Genomic DNA, 25,068 nt, shown 5'->3' with positions numbered 1-25,068 from the left:
TTCAGACACTGAGTTGGAAGTTTGCAGGTACAAGTTCAAAAAAGGAAACCCATGTATAACAGAATTGGCTAAATACCTTCCTTGTCTTTAATTTCCCCACTTGAAAATACTGGTTTCAGAGCTCTGGGTAAGATGGAACTTGCATGTGGGGGCAAGAACTGGAAGAAAGGAACGAGGCAGAGGTGATGTTCCATGATATCAGAGAGGCCTTGCTTGGTTAGAGCTTATCCTGTTGAAAGCATACATACCTATCTGTAGCTGTTGAATAAATGGCTGCAATGCACTAAGCACTATCCTGCCACGGCTCATGTGTGTTGTCTTCTGCTATATCGGGGATCACAAAAATCACATGCCCACAGGCCAGTTAGGGCAGACAAAGGAGAGGTGGTGTTGCCTGTGTCAAAATGTCCTTGCCCAGTGGCAAAGGGAACAGCAGCCACTCAGCTTTAGCCAGTTGATGTCATAAAGGGCCTATTGAAAAAAAGAATTTTCAGATTTTTCACAGTTAGGTGTAATTTATAAAAATGTTAAATCTCCCTACTTTAAAACAAATCACTTCTACAGGTTGTATATGTCGTCACAGCCATTACATTTCAGTATTTGCCCAAATAAAAGGTGAGGTGAGGGAGGTACTTCCCTTGTGTGTAAAAGTTAAGTTGGCACCAAAAAAAACTCCTCAAGATAATCAAGATAAATAATATTGTGAAGCAGTATTTAAAGGAAATAATCAGTAACGTGCCAGGTTGAGCCCTACTGAAGCCTGAGAAGTAAGAAAAAAATAATCAATGATACTGATCTGTCTTTATTTAAAATTGATATTTTCTTCATCATGGATTTTTGGCATTAAATTTGATGGTTTTAAACGATTGTGTTAGAATATTATTTATCTGATGACTGGGTTTTTGGCACCCCTCATATTTGTAGCCCAGTGCCTCCCACTCTCTTGACACTTGTCTGTTCTCTGCTCTGTTCATTTCCTCCACCTGTGAATTAAGGGGCTCCCTAAACCTGTCTAGCGACCAAAATGGCCCAGGGGGCTTCAGAAAATTACAAATTCCCACGTGTGACCCCAGAAGAGTCTGACTCATGAAGCCTGGGTGGGTTCTGGGGAAAGATCAGTGTCCACAGGGATTAGGTAATTGTGGTAATTGGTTCAGTTTGAGAAAAAGTTAGATCATTTTTAAGCTCCTTGCAGCTTTAATGTCATGGGATTTTACCTTATGTTCTTTTGCTTTTTAATTGTAAATACGCCTGGGATCATAGTCCATTAAATCAGTAATACTTTCATGTGAATTTATTTAATAGCTTATTTTTCTCTTGATAGGAAAGACCCTGGACACAAGTCCTGGGGGGAGGGGGCTAATGGAGGAAGAGTGGAGCTCACAAAAGAGCTCCCCCGACAAAGAGGTTTCACTGATTTGAGGGGACCAGGAAGGCATCTTAGTTTAACTATGAACAACAGGAAATTGCTTTTAATCAATCTGAAAGTCAATGGAAGTGCATGCCGAAGCACCCTCTCTTTGAGGAGAATTCAGGAACACTTTCAATCTTTTATCTTCCCGAAAACAGCAGGAGGAACACCACTGGAATCAGCCCTGTAATTTCTACTCAGTAATTATACCTGTCACCACTTCCGACAGAGCAGATATAAATAGCCAGTTATCTTACTTTTCTGCTTTTCTTTGTATTATTCTTTCTCCAACCACAGACTTCAGTGCCTGATGGTAAAACACATACAGGACACAAAGCATTCACAGAAAGTGCACTGCTAGACATTCGACCAGTGTTCCAAAAAGCCACATACGATAGATTGAGAGACTCTCATTTGCCCACAGAAATGTGGTCTCTAAGACTGATGACAGGTGGCAGGGAGAGACAGGCACCAAGGGAAGGGGTTTTGCTTTCCGTTTCTATTTTCATTTCACTCCCGGTAGGGATGCGCACATGTGTGTGTGCCTGCTGCTCTGCGTGTTATTACACCCACGTACCTGGGCTCCTCTGTGCCTGAGTGACTCACAGGGAGGAAGTCAGGGCTTCTGGGAGGTGGACTAACCCTTTCAGAAGGGTCCCCAAAAAGCCATGTCAGGATATCACATTCTCAGGCCGAGCACAATAGGAACATGCGCGAACATACTCATTATGATGGCGGTTATTACTATTGCTATTAATAAAACTGTCACGCAGTCACATAGTACTTTGACTTGTTTTGCAAAGGGATTTGACATAAATTATTTTGGAAACACTCACCAGAAGAAATGTGCTATAGTGGAAAGAAGATGGGTTTTGAAGTCAGATGCTCCAGAACCCAAATCCTGCCTTTTCTACTTGCTTATTGTGTCGACCAGAGGTGAAATCACTTTTCTGAGTCTCAGTCTTGAAATCCGTGATATAGTAATAATAATGATGATAATGTTTACCTTGGAGAATTTCTCTTGGAGGATTATACAGAATAGCATATGTAAAAACCTGCCACTATCTGTTAGAATAGTTCTCAGACTCTAGCGTCCTTAAACTCACCCAGAGGACTTGTGAAAATACAGAATTCTGGGCCCCATCCCGGCATTTCTGATTTGGTAGGTCTTTGGTAGGGCCTGATAATTTGCATTTCTAACTAATTACCAAATGCCATTGCTGCTACTGGTCCAGGAATGACACTTTGAAAACCACTGATTAGTAATCAGCACATGTTAGGCTTTGCTGTTTTATGAATTTAATAAAAACTAATTATTAAGTGCCCTCCACATACCAGGCACTGTGCTTGATACAAAGCAGTGCCAGACAGATATGACTTTTCCCTTACAAAACATACTCTAATGAGTAACACAAGTCTCTCCCCTGTCCCACTGCACTACTACCATCAAAATGAAAGAAAATGGCATATTTCAGGAAGAGGAAGGCAATCAGGGGTGAGTGATATGAGCTAGGTTGGAGAGCAGGGCATGTGAAATGCTGACACCCACCACACTGATAATAGTCTTGCTGTAGATTGCATGAACTATGTTCAGATGACTGCCCAGAGATGGAGCCAGGTTTTGTGGGGTCTGGAGCTTACATGTTTTGGAGATCCACTTTAAGAAAAATGGGGCCAGGCGCAATGGCTCACGCCTGTAAAAAAAAAAAAAAAAAAAAAAAGAGAGAAAAAAAAAAAAAAAAAAAAAAAAAAAAAAAAAAAAAAGAAAAAAAAAAAAAAAAATTATGAGTACAAAATTAGGAACAGAGCAGTGGACAGGGCCCATACAAGAGAGGGGCCATGAAACTTTAATAAGTCTCATCAGCTTCTTGCAAGTCCTCCTTCACCTGTATCTTAACATGTATGTGCAATCAGGGTCACTGATAGCAAGAAGTCTACAGCATAGCTGGCAAGATGGATCTGTCATGGCTGACCTAGAGCTGGTATCATCTGCAAAGAGTTAAAGCAGTGAAGCAGGAGGCCAGAGAGGTGCTGGGCAAAGGGACCTTAGCTGTCTTAAGTAGGTGGGTGGGTGCTACTGGCATCTGATGGGCAGAGGTCTGAGATGTTGCTAAACATCCTATGATGTACAGAAACAAGCCCCCAAAACAAAAAATTATCTACCCCAAATGTCAATAGTAACAATGTTGAGAAATCCTGTTATAGGGAAGGAATGCTCTCCAGGTAGGAGATGCAGTAGGAGATGACTAAAACTTGACTATTTTGAGAGAGACCTCTACCTTCCCTTACTGTGGAGCCCTGGTTTCTCCCTGCTCTGTCTGGATCCCTCTCCTTCAGACATCTGCATAGTAGTCAGGTCTCCCGGCTCCTTCATGGTCTCCTTCAGGTCTCCCTCATTGTAGTTAGGTCTCTGCTCAGGGGTCACCTGCTGGGATGTCTTCCCTGACCACACCCACTCAATCTAAACTAGCCCCCAGCTCTTTCTATGCCTCCTAATCACTTTCTCTGCCTTAGTTTTCTGAGCTCTTGCTACCTGAGATCATGACGTTCCTTTTTCAAATGTGAGTCTCATCAAGGCTTGTGTTATTTATTTCTCTAACCTCAGAACCTGGTAGCTTGTGTGGCACACAGTGGGTGCTTAATATGTGTTAAATGGATGTAAAAAGGTTTTATTGACGTGCTAGGGTTGTTGAATAACAACCTATTGATGCAGCCTATTGTTATTAACATTGTAAATGGGGTTATTGTGTCCTACTTAGACTGCTACATGATACTGACCAGAGGATTCTCATTATTTCAGCCTTTGTGTGGAGACAGCGGATACTCCCTGAGCCCTGTGGCTTGGCACCAGCCTCACATTTTTCGGTGTCTGCTTTCAGAATAAAGCTGATGGGCTCTGAAGGGACTGCCATCCATCACTCAGTCCTTCCATCACCCGCTCTGCAAATGACAACCTCTGACGGGAAAGGATGGGGAGCTGATTTGGAATTAATGCCCTGCATCTGGAGGGAGACCATTTAAGACAGCAAATATTCAGGGAGCAAATTCAGACTGTCGGATGAACGACAGGGAGAGAAATTCAGATGCCCTGCCTAAGCACAACTTTGCACCTCGACAACTGCTTTGGGTAAGGCACTTGAGTCAATGCAACTTGAATTTGTTTTTGTTTGTTTGTTTTTTAATTGGTAGAAGGGAGGGAGAACCCCGGGAATAGAAAATTGCCTGGATAACCCATTTAGACATGATCCGGAGCAAAGGGTGAAATAAACAAAGAATGGAATCAATGTCATTTATTCCACAAACATTTACTGAGTGCTCATCATATGCCAGGTCTTGTATAGAAAGTGTTATTGTCATTTTCGGGAATAAGAAAAATGAGGCCCAGAGAAACGTAATAACTTGCCCAAGGAAAATCAACCGGTCAGTGGCTGCTCCTCACACATTCAAGCTCATTCTCCCTTCAGGACCTTTACATGTGCTGTGCCCTCTGCTTGATTCCTTCCTCTTCAGGTATGTGATTGGCTGCATCGCTCTGTCAGGATTCAGCACAGCTGTCACCTCCTCCCAGAGGCCCTCCTTGATCATGCTTTTCAAAGGTGCCTCACCCTTCACTCTGTCGTATGAGTTTGCTTTATTTATTTTTTTTTTTACCATTTTTATGACTACTTGAAATTATATACTTTAATGTCTCTCTCTATCTCTCATTCGTTCTCCCCAAATAGAATGTCACCTCCATTGAAGCCGGGTCTTTACAGTTTTGTTCAATTTCCAGTACCCACACTAGGACCAGCACATAGGAATCACTCAATAAATATTTCTTAAATAAATAAATTGGCAGAGACAGGACTTAAACCAGATATATCTGAAACCAATTTCCTATTCCTCAGTGCCAAGGGTCCTGCCTCTTGAAGAGCTTTGTTAACACCCTGATCCGACATTTAAGAGCTGCAGAAACTTGTATGAGTCGCTTTCTCTCTCTGGGCCTCAGTTTTCTCATCTGTGGAATGGGATGGGATCCAGAGTCCTCATTCTTCCCAACTCTAAGGGTTTCTCCAAGATACCTACAAATTAATGCTTCTGGTTATTTTTATTTTTAAATTTAATGTTATCTATTGTAAGGTATTAAAACATTACCTGATAAAGAATGTGTGTGGGCCTAGGTAGTTCTGAGTTCAAATTTTGACTTTCCTACTTATCTATGTGATATTTGGAAAGTTTCTAAACTGCTTTGACATTAGCTTTCTCATCCACAAGATAGAAATAATGACACTTTAGAAGATGATTGTGGAAATTTGATGAAGTGTCACAGAAAAGACAGAGAAATTCCTGGCATTTGGGAGACAGTTGACAAATGTGAGTTGCTTTTCTGCTTTAATACAATCAAGCTACAAAGACATGGTCAGTGTCAGAACCCTGAGGACTCACAGACAGGTATGCAGTGCAGGAATAAATATGAGGGAAAAGATCTAGGGAGAAGTGGAGGGTTAAAAATGTATTTGATAATAATTATTAAGCACTCATTTTGTGTCCTGCCTTATGATCAATGAGATGCAATCTATAAATCTAATGAGATAGACATGTAGACAGATAGTGTTTTTGTATTCTTTCTTTTGTGTTACTACTTTCTTTTTTTTATTTTTTATTTTTATTATTATACTTTAGGTTTTAGGGTACATGTGCACAATGTGCAGGTTTGTTACATATGTATCCATGTGCCGTGTTGGTTTGCTGCACCCATTAACTCGTCATTTAGCATTAGGTATATCTCCTAATGCTGTCCCTCCCCACTCCCCCCACCCCACAACAGTCCCTGGAGTGTGATGTTCCCCTTCCTGTGTCCATGAGTTCTCATTGTTCAATTCCCATCTATGAGTGAGAACATGCGGTGTTTGGTTTTTTGTCTTTGCGATAGTTTACTGAGAATGATGTTTTCCAGTTTCATCCATGTCCCTACAAAGGACATGAACTCATCATTTTTTTATGGCTGCATAGTATTCCATGGTGTATATGTGCCACATTTTCTTAATCCAGTCTATCGTTGTTGGACATTTGGGTTGGTTCCAAGTCTTTGCTATTGTGAATAGTGCCGCAATAAACATACGTGTGCATGTGTCTTTATAGCAGCATGATTTATAGTACTTTCTTTTTTTCTTTCTCTCTCTGTCCCTTCCTTTCTCCTTTGTTCCCTTTGCAGCCTCACAAAGTTTCTATGGGTTGGGGATTGGAAGAATCTTAGATGGGCTGTTCTGGCTTTAGATTGTTCAAGACACTGCAGTTGTTTCAAAGCTTGATCTGGGTAGGATCTGTTTCCGAGAAGTAGCTAACTCACATGGCAGTTGGCAGATCTCGGAAAACCCACTTCCCAACTCATTCCACAAGGTTGTCTTATGGAATATTCCACAAGGTTGACTTTCCACAAGGTTGTCTTATGGCATATCCACTGGCTTCCCCCAGAAGTAAGTGATCCAAGAGAGAACAAGAGAATCCAAGATGGAAAACACAGTGTTTTTGTAACCTAATATCAGAAGTGACATCCTATTACTTGTGTGTTAGTCTATGGTATTCTATTAATTAGAAGGTAGATTTTAAGTTCAGCCCACATTCCAGAGCAGAAGAGTCTGTCTCATCTGATTTACAATTTTATTTGATAAAAGAATGCCCTTGCTACAAACAAACAAATAGAAAATGTTTGAGAACAACTTTCATAGATTATGGCCATGATCCTCTTAGCCTAGAATACTGGTTTTCAATCTTGGCAACCCATTGGAATTACTTAAGCTGTTTTAAAAAAAATACTAGTGACTGGGTCTCAAGCTGAGAAATTCTTATTGAGTTGCTCTGTGATGTAGCCTGGAAATTGGGATTTTTTTCAAAAGCTCCTCCAGTTAATTCTAACATGTAGCTAAGGCTGAGAGTCACTGGCCTAAAATATTTTCCAGGAAGTATTTCCCATCAACCAGTATAGCAATTTAAAAATACCTCAATAGTACACTTTAATAACAACAAACATCAAATCATGTGACACCCTGGTGAACTCTCAGAGAAAAAACTAGTTGTGAAATGTAATAAAATAATCAAATAAATTGACCTGCTTGCAGAATTGTTAGTGCTGACCTAACTTGGTATTGCAGGGTGGCAGAAGGTGTCTGTCAAAAATGATTTTGGCTTCAAAGCAGTTGTGATTCAGAGCCACTTATCTTCTACAAATATTTGATAGCAGGGCTCATGGTGTATTGAGGACACTCCTGGCTCAGGAAAATAAACGTTCATCAGGAATGTTTTAGAAGGATGCTCTTCTGTCTATTCACTGTGGTGGGAGAACCTCCACCTAGCTTATCCAGGAGAGGTGTAAAGGCAAGAAAATACTGGTTTAAAAGACTAGGTCCCTGTTTTATCCCCACTTGAATCATTAGTTGATCCAACTAGATATTTTTTTTCTCTATCTGCCCTACCTCTCTTTGTGGGTTTAAGGTGACCATTCTATAAAAATATAACTAGTGAAGTGGGAAGAGAGAGGAAATATGAGGTCAAATAACACAGCTAAGTTTTTGAGAGTTGATTATAAATGCGTGAATAATGCTTCTTAGCCAAAGGCAGCCAGAATGATGAAGGAGAGATTAAAAACTACAAATGGTAATGACTGCAGATACCATACATTAACTACACAGATTGGATAATTACACTCAAGGGTCAGGATAGCAAAAGTGATACACATACCTGCTTCGTGGATGCCCCTTGCTGCCAGGAAAGATGTGGAATAAATGAGCACAAGTAGAACATGAATATTTTTCACATTAGAATTGCAATGACACTGAAAATAAAAGTTTAAAAGAATTATTATCAGATATAGATTATAAAATACACTATCATGTTAATTACTACTACCACCACCACTGAACTGACTAGGGACCTCATCACTGTATTATAATCTATAAGTATTATCTTATTTAATGAGTATGATAGCTCCAAACTTACATATGAATGCTTCCATGTTGCTCATGAGGAAATTGAGGCATTGAGAGTCAATAACTTGTCCAAAGTCATCTAGCTAGAATGGGGTAGAGCCAGGACTTTAACTCAGGTCTGTTTAACTCCAAACATACACCCTTTAAATTTTATAAGATGCAGTGAGGGAAGTAACCTGAGTTATACAACTTCAGGAAAAATATATTTCTGTGGGCTAGGTTTGAGATAATATTTTGCCCATCCTTGTGACTCTGAATCCTTGAGTCAGTAGAATCTCAAGATTCTGAAAGCCGTGTTCTTCTGATCTCACGGTATCTCATGGCCCTTTGACTCTTGTTCACTGAGTGGAAGACTGAAAGAAACCAGTGCTGCGTATGTCGTATATTATAGATCTCTTCACGAAATAACAAAACACAACCATGGTAAAGAGTAGTTGTGCGTCTAAAGCAGACACTGTTGACTTGAGAAACCCAAAACAACATATATTACAAAGGAAATCATCATGCATTTTAGATGGGTATTATTGTTTGCTAACGTGTTGCTTAGGACTTAAGGTAGAATAAAAAATGTACTACAAATAGGTTCAAGTCATATCCAATGAGAAGACAGAACAGAGGAGGGAGTGATTCCAAATGGTCCAGAGTTAGCATAAAAGGTAGAATCATAGGAGTCTTCTAGAAGATGGAATCACTGGATCTGACATTTGAAGGATGTGTAGAATTTCTAGAATCAGACAAAACAGGCAGTGATATGGTAGAGCTGGCTTATGAGAATGGAATGTGCATGTCTCTTCCCAACTCTTTGTCCAATGACACCAAATTGGTAGTTTGAAATTGGCCATAATGAGACTATTTACATCACGGAAATGGGCAAACATTACAAATCAGTACCAGCACACCACTAAAGATAAGTTAGAAGTCCCCTGTAGTTAGAGATGCTGGAAAGTGTGAGTGTACATTAGGAGAAATCAAGTGACATAAGATAGCTGAAGGAAAATCAGGTTGGATGAAGCTGGCAAGGTGGAATTGAGCCAGAATGCAGGAGTCCTTGAATGCCAAGCCAAGGAATCTTGATTTTATTTTATTGGCAATGGACCCATCCAAAAATGTTTTGATATAATCCCATTTGTATTATGGACTCATAATTCCAGTGCCAGAACCACAATTGGATTTAAAAAGTGAGGGATTGCAAATGAGAAACCACTTAGGAGGCTATAGTAGTAAATAGCATAACAAAAAGCTGATAGAGATTTGGACAGAGCAGTAAGTTATATGAGAGAGAATGGAGTGGACAGAAGTGACATGGATAAACACTTAGAAAACTTGACAAAAGATTGAATGAGTGTTATTGGGGTAATGTAGAGGGGTGTCAATATTACCAAAGTTACTTGCTTTGGGGACTGAGAGGTGATAGTGTCATTTACAAAAATAGGAATAAAAGAGGGAAGAGTATTGGTGAGAGGTAATACTCTCAGTTGTGGGCATGTGAAATTTGAAGATGTTTTGGTCATTAAGATATTCTAGTCTGGATCTCTAGAGAGAGGTCAGAGACAGAGATGGTAAAGGCCAACTGAATAACATTTTTGTATTGAGGATTATAAAATTAAAGTAAAAGTTATGTTTTCTCCCTCATGTAATTTGCAATCTGGAGGAGGGGATGTCATGATCCACCAACACAATAATTCAGATACTAAAAGGCAGGGTAAAATAAATGCCAACACAATAGCATCAGTCAATAAGCACAAAAGGACTGGAGAAAGGGATTGATCAATGGGCTGAACAGTTTCCTTTTGCCTCTCCAGTTTGATTTTCTGGCTTCTCCACTCTGCTATGTGCACAGGGAACCTGTAATGCCTGGGCCATGTCAATGAACTCCTTTGTTTTCTGGCTTACAGTGAGTTTGGCAAATGGAAGGCGTCAAAAGGAGATCCCAGGAGAGTGAGACTGGAATATTTATTCCTGTGACTCCCTTCATGCTAGGTCACTACAGATTGGCTGCATCCCTCTTTACAGCACAGCTCCATACTGGCATATTTGGGGGTTCCAATAACTGCTCTCCCTTCTTGCCCCTGAATGGGTAGAGCTATCAAAACTCAGACATGGACTTAGCCTTGAACTTCCATATCCTTCATTGCACAGATGCCTTCCAAACCCTGGAAGGGACCCTAGCAATGTGCTGATATGGTCATATGTTGCTTGGATACTTTGATAAAATAAAGTCTTGTAGTAGGCAGGATTCTAAAAGTGATCCCCAAGATTTCCTGCCCTATTTCCCAGGACCTGTGACTATTATGAGATATGATGATGCTATGTTATATGGCACAGTTTATTTTAAGATAGGGAAATTATCTCGGTAGGCTTATCTAATCACATGAGCTCTTAGAAGTGGAGAGCTTTCTCCAACTGGGGGCAGAAGAGAAGGTCAGAGGATTCTGAAGCATGAGCAAGACTTGATGTTCCATAGCTAGCTTGGAGATGGAGAGTGTTGAGAAATAATGCAGGCAACTTTAAAAAGGTAACAGAGGCTCCAAGTTGACAACCGTCAAGGAAAGGAAGCCCTTAGTCCTATAGCTGCAAGGAACTACCTGCTGCCAACAAACTGAATAACTTGAAAGCAGATTTCTCCTAGAGCCTCTAGGTGAGGACTCAGCCTGACACTGTGAGTTCAGTCTTCTCATGCTCTGAGCAGAGAACCCAGCCACATGGTACTGGGTTTCTGATTTACGGAACTGTGAGCTAATAAATAGATATTGTTTCAAGCTCCCAAGTTGGTGGTAATTTGTTAGGCAGCAACAGAAAACTAATACAGATATTACAATTCATATTGAATAAGACTGATGTCTCCTTCTACTCTAACTTTTTTTTGTCACATTTCCCTTTGTATCTGATAATATGGAGTATTACTCCAATGGGAAATTGGAGGATCTGACTCAGGGGAACTTGCATTGGATATACTTAGTTACTTAGATACTAAATCTCAACCTGGGATATAATTTTACATGATTTGTAGTCACTTTAATGATCTACTCTACTAGTTCACCTGGCATCACCATACAGAAATGCATCACCAGAGGCTGAATTGCCATATGTCCTTCAGAGCCTGACCCAGAAGTACCTGGGTCCTGGTGGAGAAGTAACATTTGAAATATGCAGAGCCAGAAGCTAATCTGTGAAAAATTCTTCCAAATCTTTATAGGACACATGTAAAAAGAAAAGTGGTAAATATTTTCCCAGCTTTCAAAATAATCCTGAACATTTCTGTGACATTACCTAAAATAAGTTATAAAATTCAAGTTAATCATAAAAAGAAACTTAAAGTGTTCCCAATTTTGATGTCAGTTTTTAAAATATGCATGACATTACCAACAGCAACTTATGAAGCAAACCACTGTCATATGAGGAGGTAATCAGAGTATGTAGCCAAAAATGTAGGGCAAAAGTGTTATAGTACTTCATTAGGCAATTAATATGTCTATACATATTTTTAGATTTTATAATATTTGTGGTAGTTTTATCTAAGTGTATGTTATTGTAATGTATTTTCTCATTTGAAAACATTCATTTACATTGTTAATTTTGTATTTGGAATTTTGTATCTTTTTTCTGAAACAGAAAGGTAATATGAGTAAATGAATATACAATCAGGTCCCACAAACCCTGGATCTGCTCCGTAAGTCTCCTCCTGTTACTAGTCTTGGGACACTACACTATGTCTTGTTACTGTCCCTAAACTTGCCTACAACTTGGTAAAAAGTGCTTTATTAAGTTTCCCTCAAAGTTCACCATGAAGTGTCCCATCTGTTTCTACATGGGACTCTTCCAGTTGATACCCTCAGGGTTGTTTTGGCAACCTTGAAAAATGGGTGGGTTCTCATAGTAAAGAGAAACAAGAAGGAGACTATTTTGGTCAAGAGAGCCATGAAAGCCAAGGAAAGTACAGAGGATCCCAAGCTGGCTGGAGCAATAGTGGCATTCACTCTGGGGATTAGTCACATGCATATTAAAATTGATCATTTTAAAGTTCCATACCCATAAGTCAAACTTTGCTAAATTTGGCCAAGACTACTATTTTTGCCTCTGGTCTGTGTAGTCTTATATTTATTCTCATTTAGTGTTGATCTTGGAGATAATAGGTATTAACATATTTCAATGCTTCTTTCTGCTAAGTTGCTGAAAATCTAAAAGCTTATTGGAAGAATCAAGATAGCATTTGTCATTTTATGTGTGTGTGTGTATGTGATACATATGTGTGTGTGTGCATATATATGTACATGTGCACACATACCAGATGGGGACACCATTACAGGGGCCATTTCACAAAGCCTAAATTAGGCTTCTCAGTGGGCCACAGAGAGCGCTGTTTCCTTAAATTATGGCTGACATTTTAGGAATCTTTGCAAAGGGTGCTAAAGGGAATGGCCGGATAAGGTTAACCAAACCTTAGACAGGGCTGTTTGTTAAAGTAGAAATAACCTGATAATGACATTAGTACCCCTTAGTTCTGTAAAACAAAACAAAAAATAAAACAACAACAACAACAAAAAACAAAAAGGAACCTCATGTTCAGTGCAGAAAACTTGAAAAATATAAGAAAAGACAAAGAAAAATATAATAAATATAATTACCTATCAACATTTTACCACATTCCCTTTAAATATTTTTTTCTGTACATATCTACATTTCAGATGACATTGTCCTGCAAATACTCTTTATACCCTCCTTTTTCAGTTAGTAATATAGAATTGTTTTTCCATGATCACAAATATTCTTCCCTACCCACTTTTAACAACTTCTATTGTTTTTCCTGCTAGAAAAATTAAACATGACTATTTTAGAAAATGCAGAAATAGATCAATAAAAAAAGAAAGAGAATAGAAAAGAAGACACAATATCCAGAACTGTTATCATTCTTGTTATTAATGATAGTTTCAATTAACATTTTAATATAGTATAATTTTTAATAGTTGCATCATATTTCATCATATAAATACAATGTAATTTAGTAAAAGAATTCTGTACATTAGATATTAAGTGGTTTTCAATTGGGTTGTTTTCAGTGTTCAGTTTTTTGCTATAATATATAAACCTAAGATGAACATTTTTATTCATCCACATTTATATCTATATATAAACGTGTGTATGTATATGTGTGTATATGTGTGTGTGTGTATATATATGTGTGTGTGTGTATGTGTGTGTGTGTGTGTGTGTATATATATATGTATATATGTTTAGTTCCTTAGGATGTATTCTACTTTTAATGCTTGGCATGTTTTAATACTGTAGAACCCTAAAATGATAAATGGCTCTTAATTAGCCAGGTGCCTAGGACTTTGCAAACTTCCTCAAAGAATAAGCTCCCTAGGGCAGCTGCATTATCTGTTGACTTGCTGGGAAAGCACTGGAACAAAGAGCCAATGATTTTCAAGAAGCATAATACAGTATATCTTAAAGTCTAATTATATATAATCTATTACCAAACATGTAGCTGACTTTCTAAAATGTTTTCCTTGTATATTTAAAATATGTATTTAGAAAAAAATCATATTTTTTCTGTAAAACTCCTTCCTTTTTTTTTAGTCTGTCCTATTCCTGCCATGCTTAATGTCTAGTTAAATAGTTTATAAAAAAAAAAAAAAATTGTGTTACAGAATACTTAGAACCTAAGGACCCTTGCTCCAAACAAAAGCACACATATATTTACTGTTTCAAAGCCCAGAGGCCTTCAGAGTCATGTTTCTCTTTAGTATTTCACTAATATTGAATAAACCCTATCCTTCATGAATGTGAATAAATTTCTCTCCATGTGCATTTTGGGGCCTCTTTTGGGAATTTACCTACTTTCCCTGGTTGCTGTTTATCAACCACTTCTCTAGATGTCATCAGTCTCTTTTTACAGCTTAAGAACATTTCTTCATACTGCTGCCACTCTTTATGGTTTCCTTTGACCCAGGCCATGATATAGGCCTTCTGTTAGTTTGCAATAGCTAGGGATAGAGAAATTATAGTACAGAGATGAAGGAGAAATGAAACTGATTATTGGAAAGAATTGCTGTAAAACTGAATAACTGTGACTCCCATGGAAGGTCCTATGATAGTCATCTCTCACTTATCAGCTCCAGTCCACAGGCACCAGTTGGCCCCTATGGATTGGAGACCCCAATCTAGTCTTCTTAACTCTGATTCTAGACTCAAATATCCCTCTCTTTTTTTTGGAGGGGGCAGTTCAGGAGTGAAGGATGTGGTCGTCAGTGAAAATATAATTAACTTTTCAGGGGTACAGCTGTATGCCCCATGAATGATGTTTTTATATTCAGAATGCTTGGCCTGAAGCATTTAGAATATGTCACTGTCTCCATGTTTTCTGAGAACAATGGGTAGATGCTTGCCAGAAATATCTATGACTAAATGAGTCATCACAGTGACATCTCAAAACAAAGAATATACCTGCATGAAAAACAAATTCTAGCTTCAATATAGAATGCAGAAAAGATTTTTGATATCCTTTTCCACGCCATCATTTTTATAAGTTCAATGACAATTTGAATAACTCACCTACAACAGCTAAAATAAATTGCTGACAGATTTAAAAACCTATTTGTCTCAATCCCACAACTACCTCATTGGACTGAATATTTTAGAATACTTAGACTCACCTCTCACCAGCTCCAGTTACAAGCTCCATCTCAACTTCTTTTTATTTTTATTTTTTCTGACCTGTGCTGATGCCTCCTTCTTCTGAAAAATGTCCACCTAACAAATGATTATTTGCAAGGGTGTGTTATTAGATATTATTCTTATTTCACAAATTTGGTCTAGATTTTTGTTTAATTGGAAACTTTGAAGGCAGACATCTTGTTTTTACTCTTATTTTTGGCAATGCCAAATGCATCATCCAATAAATGCTGCACTGTATTTTCTTACGTCAAAGATGCTATTGATTGTGTGACTGCACCATTGATTTAATAAAAGCTTTTTAGAAAACAAACAAAAAATTAACTGCATTAAGTGTACACATTGATTGGTAAACTCATCCCAATTTTAGAAGCATTAATATGAGAATGGAGGGAATAAATAAGTACATCTTAGGTAGAGGAAATGTGGCGTGGTAAAATGTGGACTATCACACCTCTGAGGACCTAAAAATGTAATCCAAATGCAAAAATCTTTCCAGAGTGGATATGCTTAATCTAGGGTTAATGAGTGGAAATCAGAGGATATATCAACCGAACTGAAATTATAAGCACACTGTATTTTTATGTATATGTAGGGATTTTTCTTAGGAAAGGATCAACATATTTCATTAGCCTCTTAAAAACTTTACTGACCTCAACATTCCTAAGGTCAACGAACCTAGAGTACCCCTTGTGAGCGATCATTCAGTCTGTGTTAGCATATCTCTATGGGTAGGTTTATGTAATCATTCAATGCTTCTAAGAATTAAACTACACTGGCAGCAGCACAAAGCCACTACAGCCAGGTTGCCTCTCTAGATTCCTCGTGTCTGAGCAGGGCATCTCTGAAAGAAAGGTAGCAGCCTCAGTCAGGGGCTTATAGATAAAACTCCCATCTCCCTGGGACAGATCACCTGAGGGAAGGGGCAGCTGTGGGTGCAGCTTCAGTAGACTTAAACGTTCCTACCTACCAGCCATGGAGAGAGCAGCGGATCTCCCAGCACAGCGTTCGATTTCTGCTAAGGGACAGACTGCCTCTTCAAGTGGGTCCCTGACACCTGTGCCTGCTGCCTGGGAGACACCTCCCAGCAGGGGTTGACAGACACCTCATACAGGAGAGCTCCAGCTGGCATATGGTGGGTGTCCCTCTGGGACGAAGATTCCAGAAGAAACAGGCAGCAATCTTTGCTGTTCTGCACCCTCTGCTCGTGACACCCAGGCAAACAGGGTCCGGAGTGGACCTCCAGCAAACCTGCAGCAGAGGTGCCTGACTGTTAGAAGGAAAACTAAAAAACAGAAAGGAATACTATCAACATTAACAAAGAGGACATCCACATGAAATCCCCATCCAAAGGTCACCAACATTAAAGACCAAAGGTGGAAAAATCCATGAAGATGAGGAAAAACCAGTGCAAAAAGGCTGAAAATTCCAAAAACCAGAACGCCTCTTCTCCTCCAAAGGATCACAACTCCTCACCAGCAAGGGAGCAAAACTGGACAGATAATGAGTGTGATGAATTGACCAAAGTAGGCTTCAGAAGGTGGGTAATAACAAACTCCTCTGAGCTAAAGGAGCACATTCTAACCCAATGTAAGAAAGCTAAGAACCTTGAAAAAAGGTTAGAGGAATTGCTAACCAGAATAACCAGTTTAGAGAAGAACATAAATGACCTGATGGAGCTGAAAAACACATCATGAGAACTTTGTGAAGCATACACAAGTATCAATAACTAAATTGATTGAGCAGAAGAAAGGATGTCAGAGACCGAATATCAACTTAATAAAGTAAAGTGTGAAGACAAGATTAGAGAAAAAGGAATGTAAAAGAATGAACAAAGCCTCCAAGAAATATGAGACTATGTGAAGTGACCAAACCTACATTTGATTGGTGTACCTGAAAGTGACAGGGAGAATGGAACCAAGTTGGAAAACACTCTTCAGGATATTATCCAGGAGAACTTCCCCAACTTTGCAAGACAGGCCAACCTTCAAATTCAGGAAATACAGAGAAGACCACTAAGATAATTCTCGAGAAGAGCAACCCTAAGACACATAATTGTCAGATTCACCAACGTTGAAATGACGGAAAAAATGTTAAGGGCAGCCAGAGAGAAAGGTCCGGTTACCCACAAAGAAAAGCCCATCAGACTAACAGAGGATCTCTTCACAGAAACCCTACAAACCAGAAGAGAGTAGGGGCAATATTCAACATTCTTAAAGAAAACAATTTTCAACCCAGAATTTCATATTCAGCCAAACTAAGCTTCATAAGCAAAGGAGAAAGAAAATTCTTTACAGACAAGCAAATGCTGAGGGATTTTGTCACCCCCGGCCTGCCTTGCAAGAGTTCCTGAATGAAGCACTAAATATGGAAAGGAAAAACCACTACCAGCCACTGCAAACACATACCAAATGTAAAGACCATCAAAATTATGAAGAAACTGCATCAACTAATTTGCAAAATAAACAGCTAGCATCATAATGACAGGAACAACTTCACACATAACAATATTAACTTTAAATATAAATGGGCTAAATGCCCCAATTAAAAGGCACAAACTGGTAAATTGGATGAAGAATCAAGAGCCATTAGTGTGCTGAATTCAGGAGACCCATCTCACATGCAAACACACACATAGGCTCAAAATAAAGGGATGGAGGAATATTTACCAAGCAAATAGAAAGCAAAAAAAAAAAAAAAAAAAAAAAGCAGGGGTTGCAATCCTAGTCTCTGATAAAACAGACTTTAAGCCAACAAAGATAAAAAAAGACAAAGAAGGGCATTACATAATGGCAAAGGGATCAATGCAACAAGAAGAGCTAACTATCCTAAATATATATGCACCCAATACAGGAGCACCCAGATTCATAAAGCAAGTTCTTAGAGACCTACAAAGAGACTTAGACTCCCACACAATAATAGTGGGAGACATTAACACCACATTGTCAATATTAGACAGATCAATGAGACAGAAAATTAACAAGGATATTTAGGACTTTAACTCAGCTCTGGACCAAGTGGACCTAATAGACATCTGCAGAACTCTCTACCCCAAATCAACAGAATATACATTCTTATCAGCACCACATCGCACTTATTTTAAAATCAGCCACATAACTGGAAATAAAACACTCCTCAGCAAATGCCAAAGAACAGAAATCATAACAATCTCTCAGACCACAGGGTAATCAAACCAGAACTCAGGATTAAGAAACTCACCCAAAACCACACAACTACATGGAAACAGAATAACCTATTCCTGAATGATTCCTGGGTAAATAATGAAATTAAGGCAGATATAAATAAGTTCTTTGAAACTGATGAGAACAAAAACACAATGTACCAGAATCTCTGGGACACAGCTAAAGCAGTGTTTAGATGGAAATTTATAGCACTAAATGCCCACAGGAGAAAGCGGGAAACAGCTAAAGTCAACGCTCTAACATCACAATTAAAAGAACTAGAAAAGCAAGAGCAAACAAATTCAAAAGCTAGCAGAAGACAAGAAATAACTAAGATCAGAGCAGAACTGAAGGAGATAGAGACACAAAAAAGCCCTTCAAAAAATCAAAGAATCCAGGAGCTGGTTTTTTTGAAAAGATTAACAAAATAGGTAAACCTCCAGCCAGAATAATAAAGAATAAAAGAGAGAAGAATCAAACAGACACGATAAAAAATGATAAAGGGGATATCACCACTGATCCCACAGAAATACAAACTACCATCAGAGAATACTGTAAACACCTCTGTGCAAATAAACTAGGAAATCTAGAAGAAATGGATAAATTCCTGGACACATACACCCTTCCAAGACTAAACCAGGAAGAAGTTGAATCCCTGAATAGACCAATAACAAGTTCTGAAATTGAGGCAGTAATTAATAGCCTACCAACCAAAAAAGGCCCAGGACCAGATGGAATCGCAGCCATATTCTACCAGAAGTATAGAGAGGAACTGGTACCATTTTTTCTGAAATGATTCCAAACAATAGAAGAAGAGAGACTCCTCACTAACTCATTTTATGAGGCCAGCATTATGCTGATACCAAAACCTGGCAGAGGCAAGACAAAAAAAGAAAATTGCAGGCCAGTATCTCTGATGAATATCAATGCAATAATCATCAATAAAATACTGGCAAATCACATCCAGCAGCACATCAAATAGCTTATCTACCACAATCAAGTCAACGTCATCCCTGGGATGCAAGGCTGGTTCAACATATGTAAATCAATAAATGTAATCCATCCCATAAACAGATCCAATGACAAAACCACATGATTATCTCAGTAGATGCAGAAAAGGCCTTTGATAAAATTCAGCACCCCTTCATGTTAAAAACTCTCAATAAACTAGGTATTGATGGAATGTATCTCAAAATAATAAGAGCTATTTATGACAGACCCACAGCCAGTATCATACTGAATGGGCAAAAGCTGGAAGCATTCCCTTTGAAGACCAGCACAAGACAAGGATGCCCTCTCTCACCACTCCTATTCAACATAGTATTGGAAGTTCTGGCCAGGACAATCAGGCAAGACAAAGAAATAAAGGGTATTCAAATAGGAAGAGAAGTCAAATTGTCTCTGTTTGCAGATAGCATGATTGTATATTTAGAAAACCTCATTGTTTCAGCCCCAAATTTCCTTAAGCTGATAAGCAACTTCAGCAAAGTCTCAAGATACAAAATTGATGTGCAAAAATCACAAGCATTCCTATACACCAATAAAAGACAAACAGCCAAATCATGAGTGAACTTCCATTCACAATTCCTACAAAGAGAATAAAATACCTAGGAATACAACTTACTAGGGCTATGAAGGACCTTGTCAAGGAGAACTGCAAACCACTGCTGATGGAAATGAGAGAGATCACAAACAAATGGAAGAACATTCCATGCTCATGGATAGGAAGAATCAATATCGTGAAAATGGCCATACTGCCCAAAGTAATTTATAGATTCAGTGCTATCCCCATCAAGCTACCATTGACTTTCTTCACAGAATTAGAAATAAACTACTTTAAATTTCATATGGAACCAAAAAAGAGCCTGTATAGCCAAGACAATCCTTAGCAAAAAGAACAAAGTTGAAGGCATCACACTACCTGACTTCAAACTATGCTACAAGGCTACAGTAACCAAAACGGCATGGTACTGGTACCAAAACAGATATATAGACCAATGGAACAGAACAGAGGCTTTAGACATAACTCCACACATCTACAACCATCTGATCATCAACAAACCTGACAAAAACAAGCAATGGGAAGAGTATTCCCTATTTAATAAATGGTGTTGGGAAAACTGGCTAGCCATATGCAGAAAACTGAATCTGGACTCCTTCCTTACACTTTATACAAAACTTAACTCAAGATGAATTAAAGGCTTAAATGTAAGACCTAAAGCCATAAAAACCCTAGAAGAAAACCTAGGTAATATCATTCAGGACATAGGCATGAGCAAAGATTCCATGACGCAAACACCAAAAGCAATCTCAACAAATGCCAATATTGACACATGGGATCTAATTAAACTAAAGAGCTTCTGCACAGCAAAAGAAACTATCATCAGAGTGAACAAGCAGCCTACAGAATGGGAGAAAATTTTTGCAATCTATCCATCTGACAAAGGGCTAATATCCAGAATCTACAAAGAACTTAAACAAATTTATGAGAAAAAAAAACCATCAAAAAGTGGGCACAGGATATGAACAGACATTTCTCAAAAGAAGACATTTATATGTGGGGCTGGGCACAGTGGCTCACACCTGTAATCTCAGCACTTTGGAGGCTGAGGCGGGTGGATCACCTGAGGTCAAGAGTTCAAGACCAGCCTCAACATGGAGAAACTCCATCTCTACTAAAAAAACAAAATTAGCTGGGGCATGGTGGTGCATGCCTGTAATCTCAGCTACTTGGGAGGCTGAGGCAGGAGAATTGCTTGAACCTGGGAGGCGGAGGTTGCAGTGAGCTGAGATCACGCTGTTGCACTCCAACCTGGGAAACAAGAGCAAAACTCCATCTCAAATAATAAAAAAAGACATTTATATGACCAACAAACATATAAAAAATGCTCACCATCACTGGTCATTAGAGAAATGCAAATCAAAACCACAGTGGGATACCATCTCATGCCAGTTAGAATGGCGATCATTAAACAGTCAGGAAACAACAGATGCTGGAGAGGATGTGGAGAAATAGGAATGCTTTTACACTGTTGGTGGGAGTGTAAGTTAGTTTAACCATTATGGAAGAGAGTGTGGCGATTCCTCAAGGATCTAGAACCAGAAATACTATTTGACCCAGCAATCCCATTACTCGGTATATACCCAAAGGATTATAAATCATGCTATCATAAAGACACATGCATATGTATGTTTATTGCAGCACTGTTCACAATAGCAAAGACTTGGAACCAACCCAAATGTCCATCAATGATATACTGGATTAAGAAAAAGTGGCACATATACACTATGGAATACTATGCAGCCATAAAAAAGGGTAAGTTCATATCTTTTGCAGGGACATGGATGAAGCTGGAAACCATCATTCTCAACAAACTAACACAGGAACAAAAAACCAAACATTGCATGTTCTCACTCGTAAGTGGGAGTTGAACAATGAGAACACATGGACACAGGGAGAGGAACATCACACACTGAGGCCTGTCCAGGGGTGGTTGGGGGCAAGGGGAGTGATAGCATTAGGAGAGATACCTAATGTAGATGATGGGTTGATGGGTGCTGCAAACCACCATGGCACATGTACACCTGTGTAACAAACCTGCACGTTCTGCACATGTATCCCAGAACTTAAAGTATAATAAAAAAAGAATTAAATTACACTTATATACCTTAAACCTATATAAATTTAAATTTTTTTAAAAAGAACACTTTGCTAGCCTGACCTAACATTTTCTGCTACATACTCCTTGGTCCTGGTTCACAATATCTATTTTTTAAAATGTTTTTATAGGTAATGATTATTGATTAGTATCTTGGTTGATATAGGTTGTCTTACTAATGTAAGAAAGACCACTTTGAATAATATGAAATCTGACTGATTATTATTTTTCTCCAGTGAATTTTAAATTTTGTTATGCTTTTTCTCTCTGATTTAAGATGTAAACCATTTAAGAAGTAAGCTAGCTTGGTTCCATTCTCCCTGTCACTTTCAGGTACACCAATCAGATGTAGATTTGGTCTTTTCACATAGTCCCATATTTCTTGGAGGCTTTATTCATTTCTTTTTATTCTTTTTTCTCTAAACTTCCCTTCTCGCTTCATTTCATTCATTTCATCTTCCATCACTGATACCCTTTCTTCCAGTTGATCACATCGGCTCCTGAGGCTTCTGCATTCTTCACATAGTTCTCGAGCCTTGGCTTTCAGCTCCATCAGCTCCTTTAAGCACTTCTCTATATTGGTTATTCTAGTTATACATTCATCTAAATTTTTTTCAAAGTTTTTAACTTCTTTGCCTTTGGTTTGAATTTCCTCTTGTAGCTCAGAGTAGTTTGATCGTCTGAAGCCTTCTTCTCTCAACTCATCAAAGTCATTCTCCGTCCAGCTTTGTTCAGTTGCTGGTGAGGAACCGTGTTCCTTTGGAGGAGGAGAGGCGCTCTGCTTTTCAGAATTTCCAGTTTTTCTGCTCTGTTTTTTCCCCATCTTTTTGATTTTATCTACTTTTGGTCTTTGATGATGGTGATGTACAGATGGGCTTTTGGTGTGGATGTCCTTTCTGTTTGTTAGTTTTCCTTCTAACAGACAGGACCCTCAGCTGCAGGTCTGTTGGAGTTTACTAGAGGTCCACTCCAGACCCTGTTTGGCTGGGTGTCAGCAGCGGAGGTTGGAGAACAGTGGATTTTCATGAACCGCTAATGATGCTGCCTGATCGTTCCTCTGGAATTTTTGTCTCAGAGGAGTACCTGGCTGTGTGAGGTGTCAGTCTGCCCCTACTTGAGGGTGCTTCCCAGTTAGGCTGCTCAGGGGTCAGGGGTCAGGGACCCACTTGAGGAGGCAGTCTGCCCATTCTCAGATCTCCAGCTGCGTGCTGGGAGAACCACTGCTCTCTTCAAAGCTGTCAGAAAGGGACATTTAAGTCTGCAGAGGTTACTGCTGTCTTTTTGTTTGTCTATGCCCTGCCCCCAGAGGTGGAGCCTAGGAGGCAGGCAGGCCTCTTTGAGCTGCAGTGGGCTCCACCCAGTTCGAGCTTCCCAGCTGCTTTGTTTACCTAAGCAAGCCTGGGCAATGGTGGGTGCCCCTCCTCTAGCCTCCCTGCTGCATTGCATTTTGATCTCAGACTGCTGTGCTAGCAATCAGCAAGACTCTGTGGGCGTAGGACCCTCTGAGCCAGGTGCGGGATATAATCTCCTGGTGTGCCATTTTCTAAGCCCATCAGAAAAGCGCAGTATTAGGGTGGGAGTGACCTGATTTTCCAGGTGCCCTCTGTCACTCCTTTCTTTGACTAGGAAAGGGAACTCCCTGACCCCTTGCACTTCCTGAGTGAGGCAATGCCTCGCCCTGCTTTGGCTCGTGCACGGTCCGCTGCATCCACTGTCCTGCGCCCACTGTCTGGCACTCCCTAGTGAGATGAACCCGGTACCTCAGATGGAAATGCAGAAATCACCTGTATTCTGCGTTGCTGACGCTGGGAGCTGTAGACTGGAGCTGTTCCTATTTGGCCATCTTGGCTCCCTCAGTCTCCAGGAGAACTTCCCCAATCTAGCAAGGCAGACCAACATTCAGATTCAGGAAATATAGAGAATGCCACAAAGATACTCCTCGAGAAGAGCAACTCCAAGACACATAATTGTCAGATTCATCAAAGTTGAAATGAAGGAAAAAGTGTTAAGAGCAGCCAGAGAGAAAGGTCGGGTTACCCAAAAAGGGAAGCCCATCAGACTAACAGCTGATCTCTCAGCAGAAACTCTACAAGCCAGAAGAGAGTGGGGACCAATATTCAACAATCTTAAAGAAAAGAATTTTCAACCCAGAATTTCATATCCAGCCAAACTAAGCTTCATAAGTGAAGGAGAAATAAAATACTTCACAGACAAGCAAATGCTGAGAGATTTTGTCACCACCAGGCCTGCCCTAAAAGAGCTCCTGAAGGAAGCACTAAACATGGAAAGAAACAACTGGTACCAGCCCCTGCAAAAACATGCCAAATTGTAAAGACCATCAAGGCTAGGAAGAAACTGCATCAACTAACGAGCAAAATAAGCAGCTAACATCATAATGACAGGATCAAATTCACACATAACAATACTAACCTTAAAAGTAAATGGGCTAAATGCTCCAATTAAAGAGACACAGATTGGCAAATTGGATAAAGAGTCAAGACCCATCAGTGTGCTGTATTCAGGAAACCCATCTCACGTGCAGAGACAAACATAGGCTCAAAATAAAGGGATGGAGGAAGATCTATGAAGCAAATGGAAAACAAAAAAATGCAGGGGTTGCAATCCTAGTCTCTGATAAAATAGACTTTAAACCAACAAAGATCAAAAGAGACAAAGAAGGCCATTACATAATGGTAAAAGGATCAATTCAACAAGAAGAGCTAACTATCCTAAATATATATGCACCCAATACAGGAGTACCCAAATTCATAAAGCAAGTCCTTAGTGACCTACAAAGAGACTTAGACTCCCACACAATAATAATGGGAGACTTTAACACCCCACTGTCAACATTAGACAGATCAACGAGACAGAAAGTTAACAAGGATACCCAGGAATTGAACTCAGCTCTGCACCAAGCAGACCTAATAGACATCTACAGAACTCTCCACCCCAAATCAACAGAATATAGATTTTTTTCAGCACCACACCATGCCTATTCCAAAATTGACCACATAGTTGGAAGTAAAGCTCTCCTCAGCAAATGTAAAAGAACAGAAATTATAACAAACTGTCTCTCAGACCACAGTTCAATCAAACTAGAACTCAGGATTAAGAAACTCACTTAAAACCGCTCAACTACATGGAAACTGAACAACCTGCTCCTGAATGACTAT

The sequence above is a fragment of the Hylobates moloch genome, unplaced genomic scaffold (genome assembly GCF_009828535.3).
Source record: "Hylobates moloch isolate HMO894 unplaced genomic scaffold, HMol_V3 SCAFFOLD_6, whole genome shotgun sequence".
NCBI classification, from domain to species: domain Eukaryota; kingdom Metazoa; phylum Chordata; class Mammalia; order Primates; family Hylobatidae; genus Hylobates; species Hylobates moloch.
Note: the sequence above shows the minus strand (reverse complement) of the source record.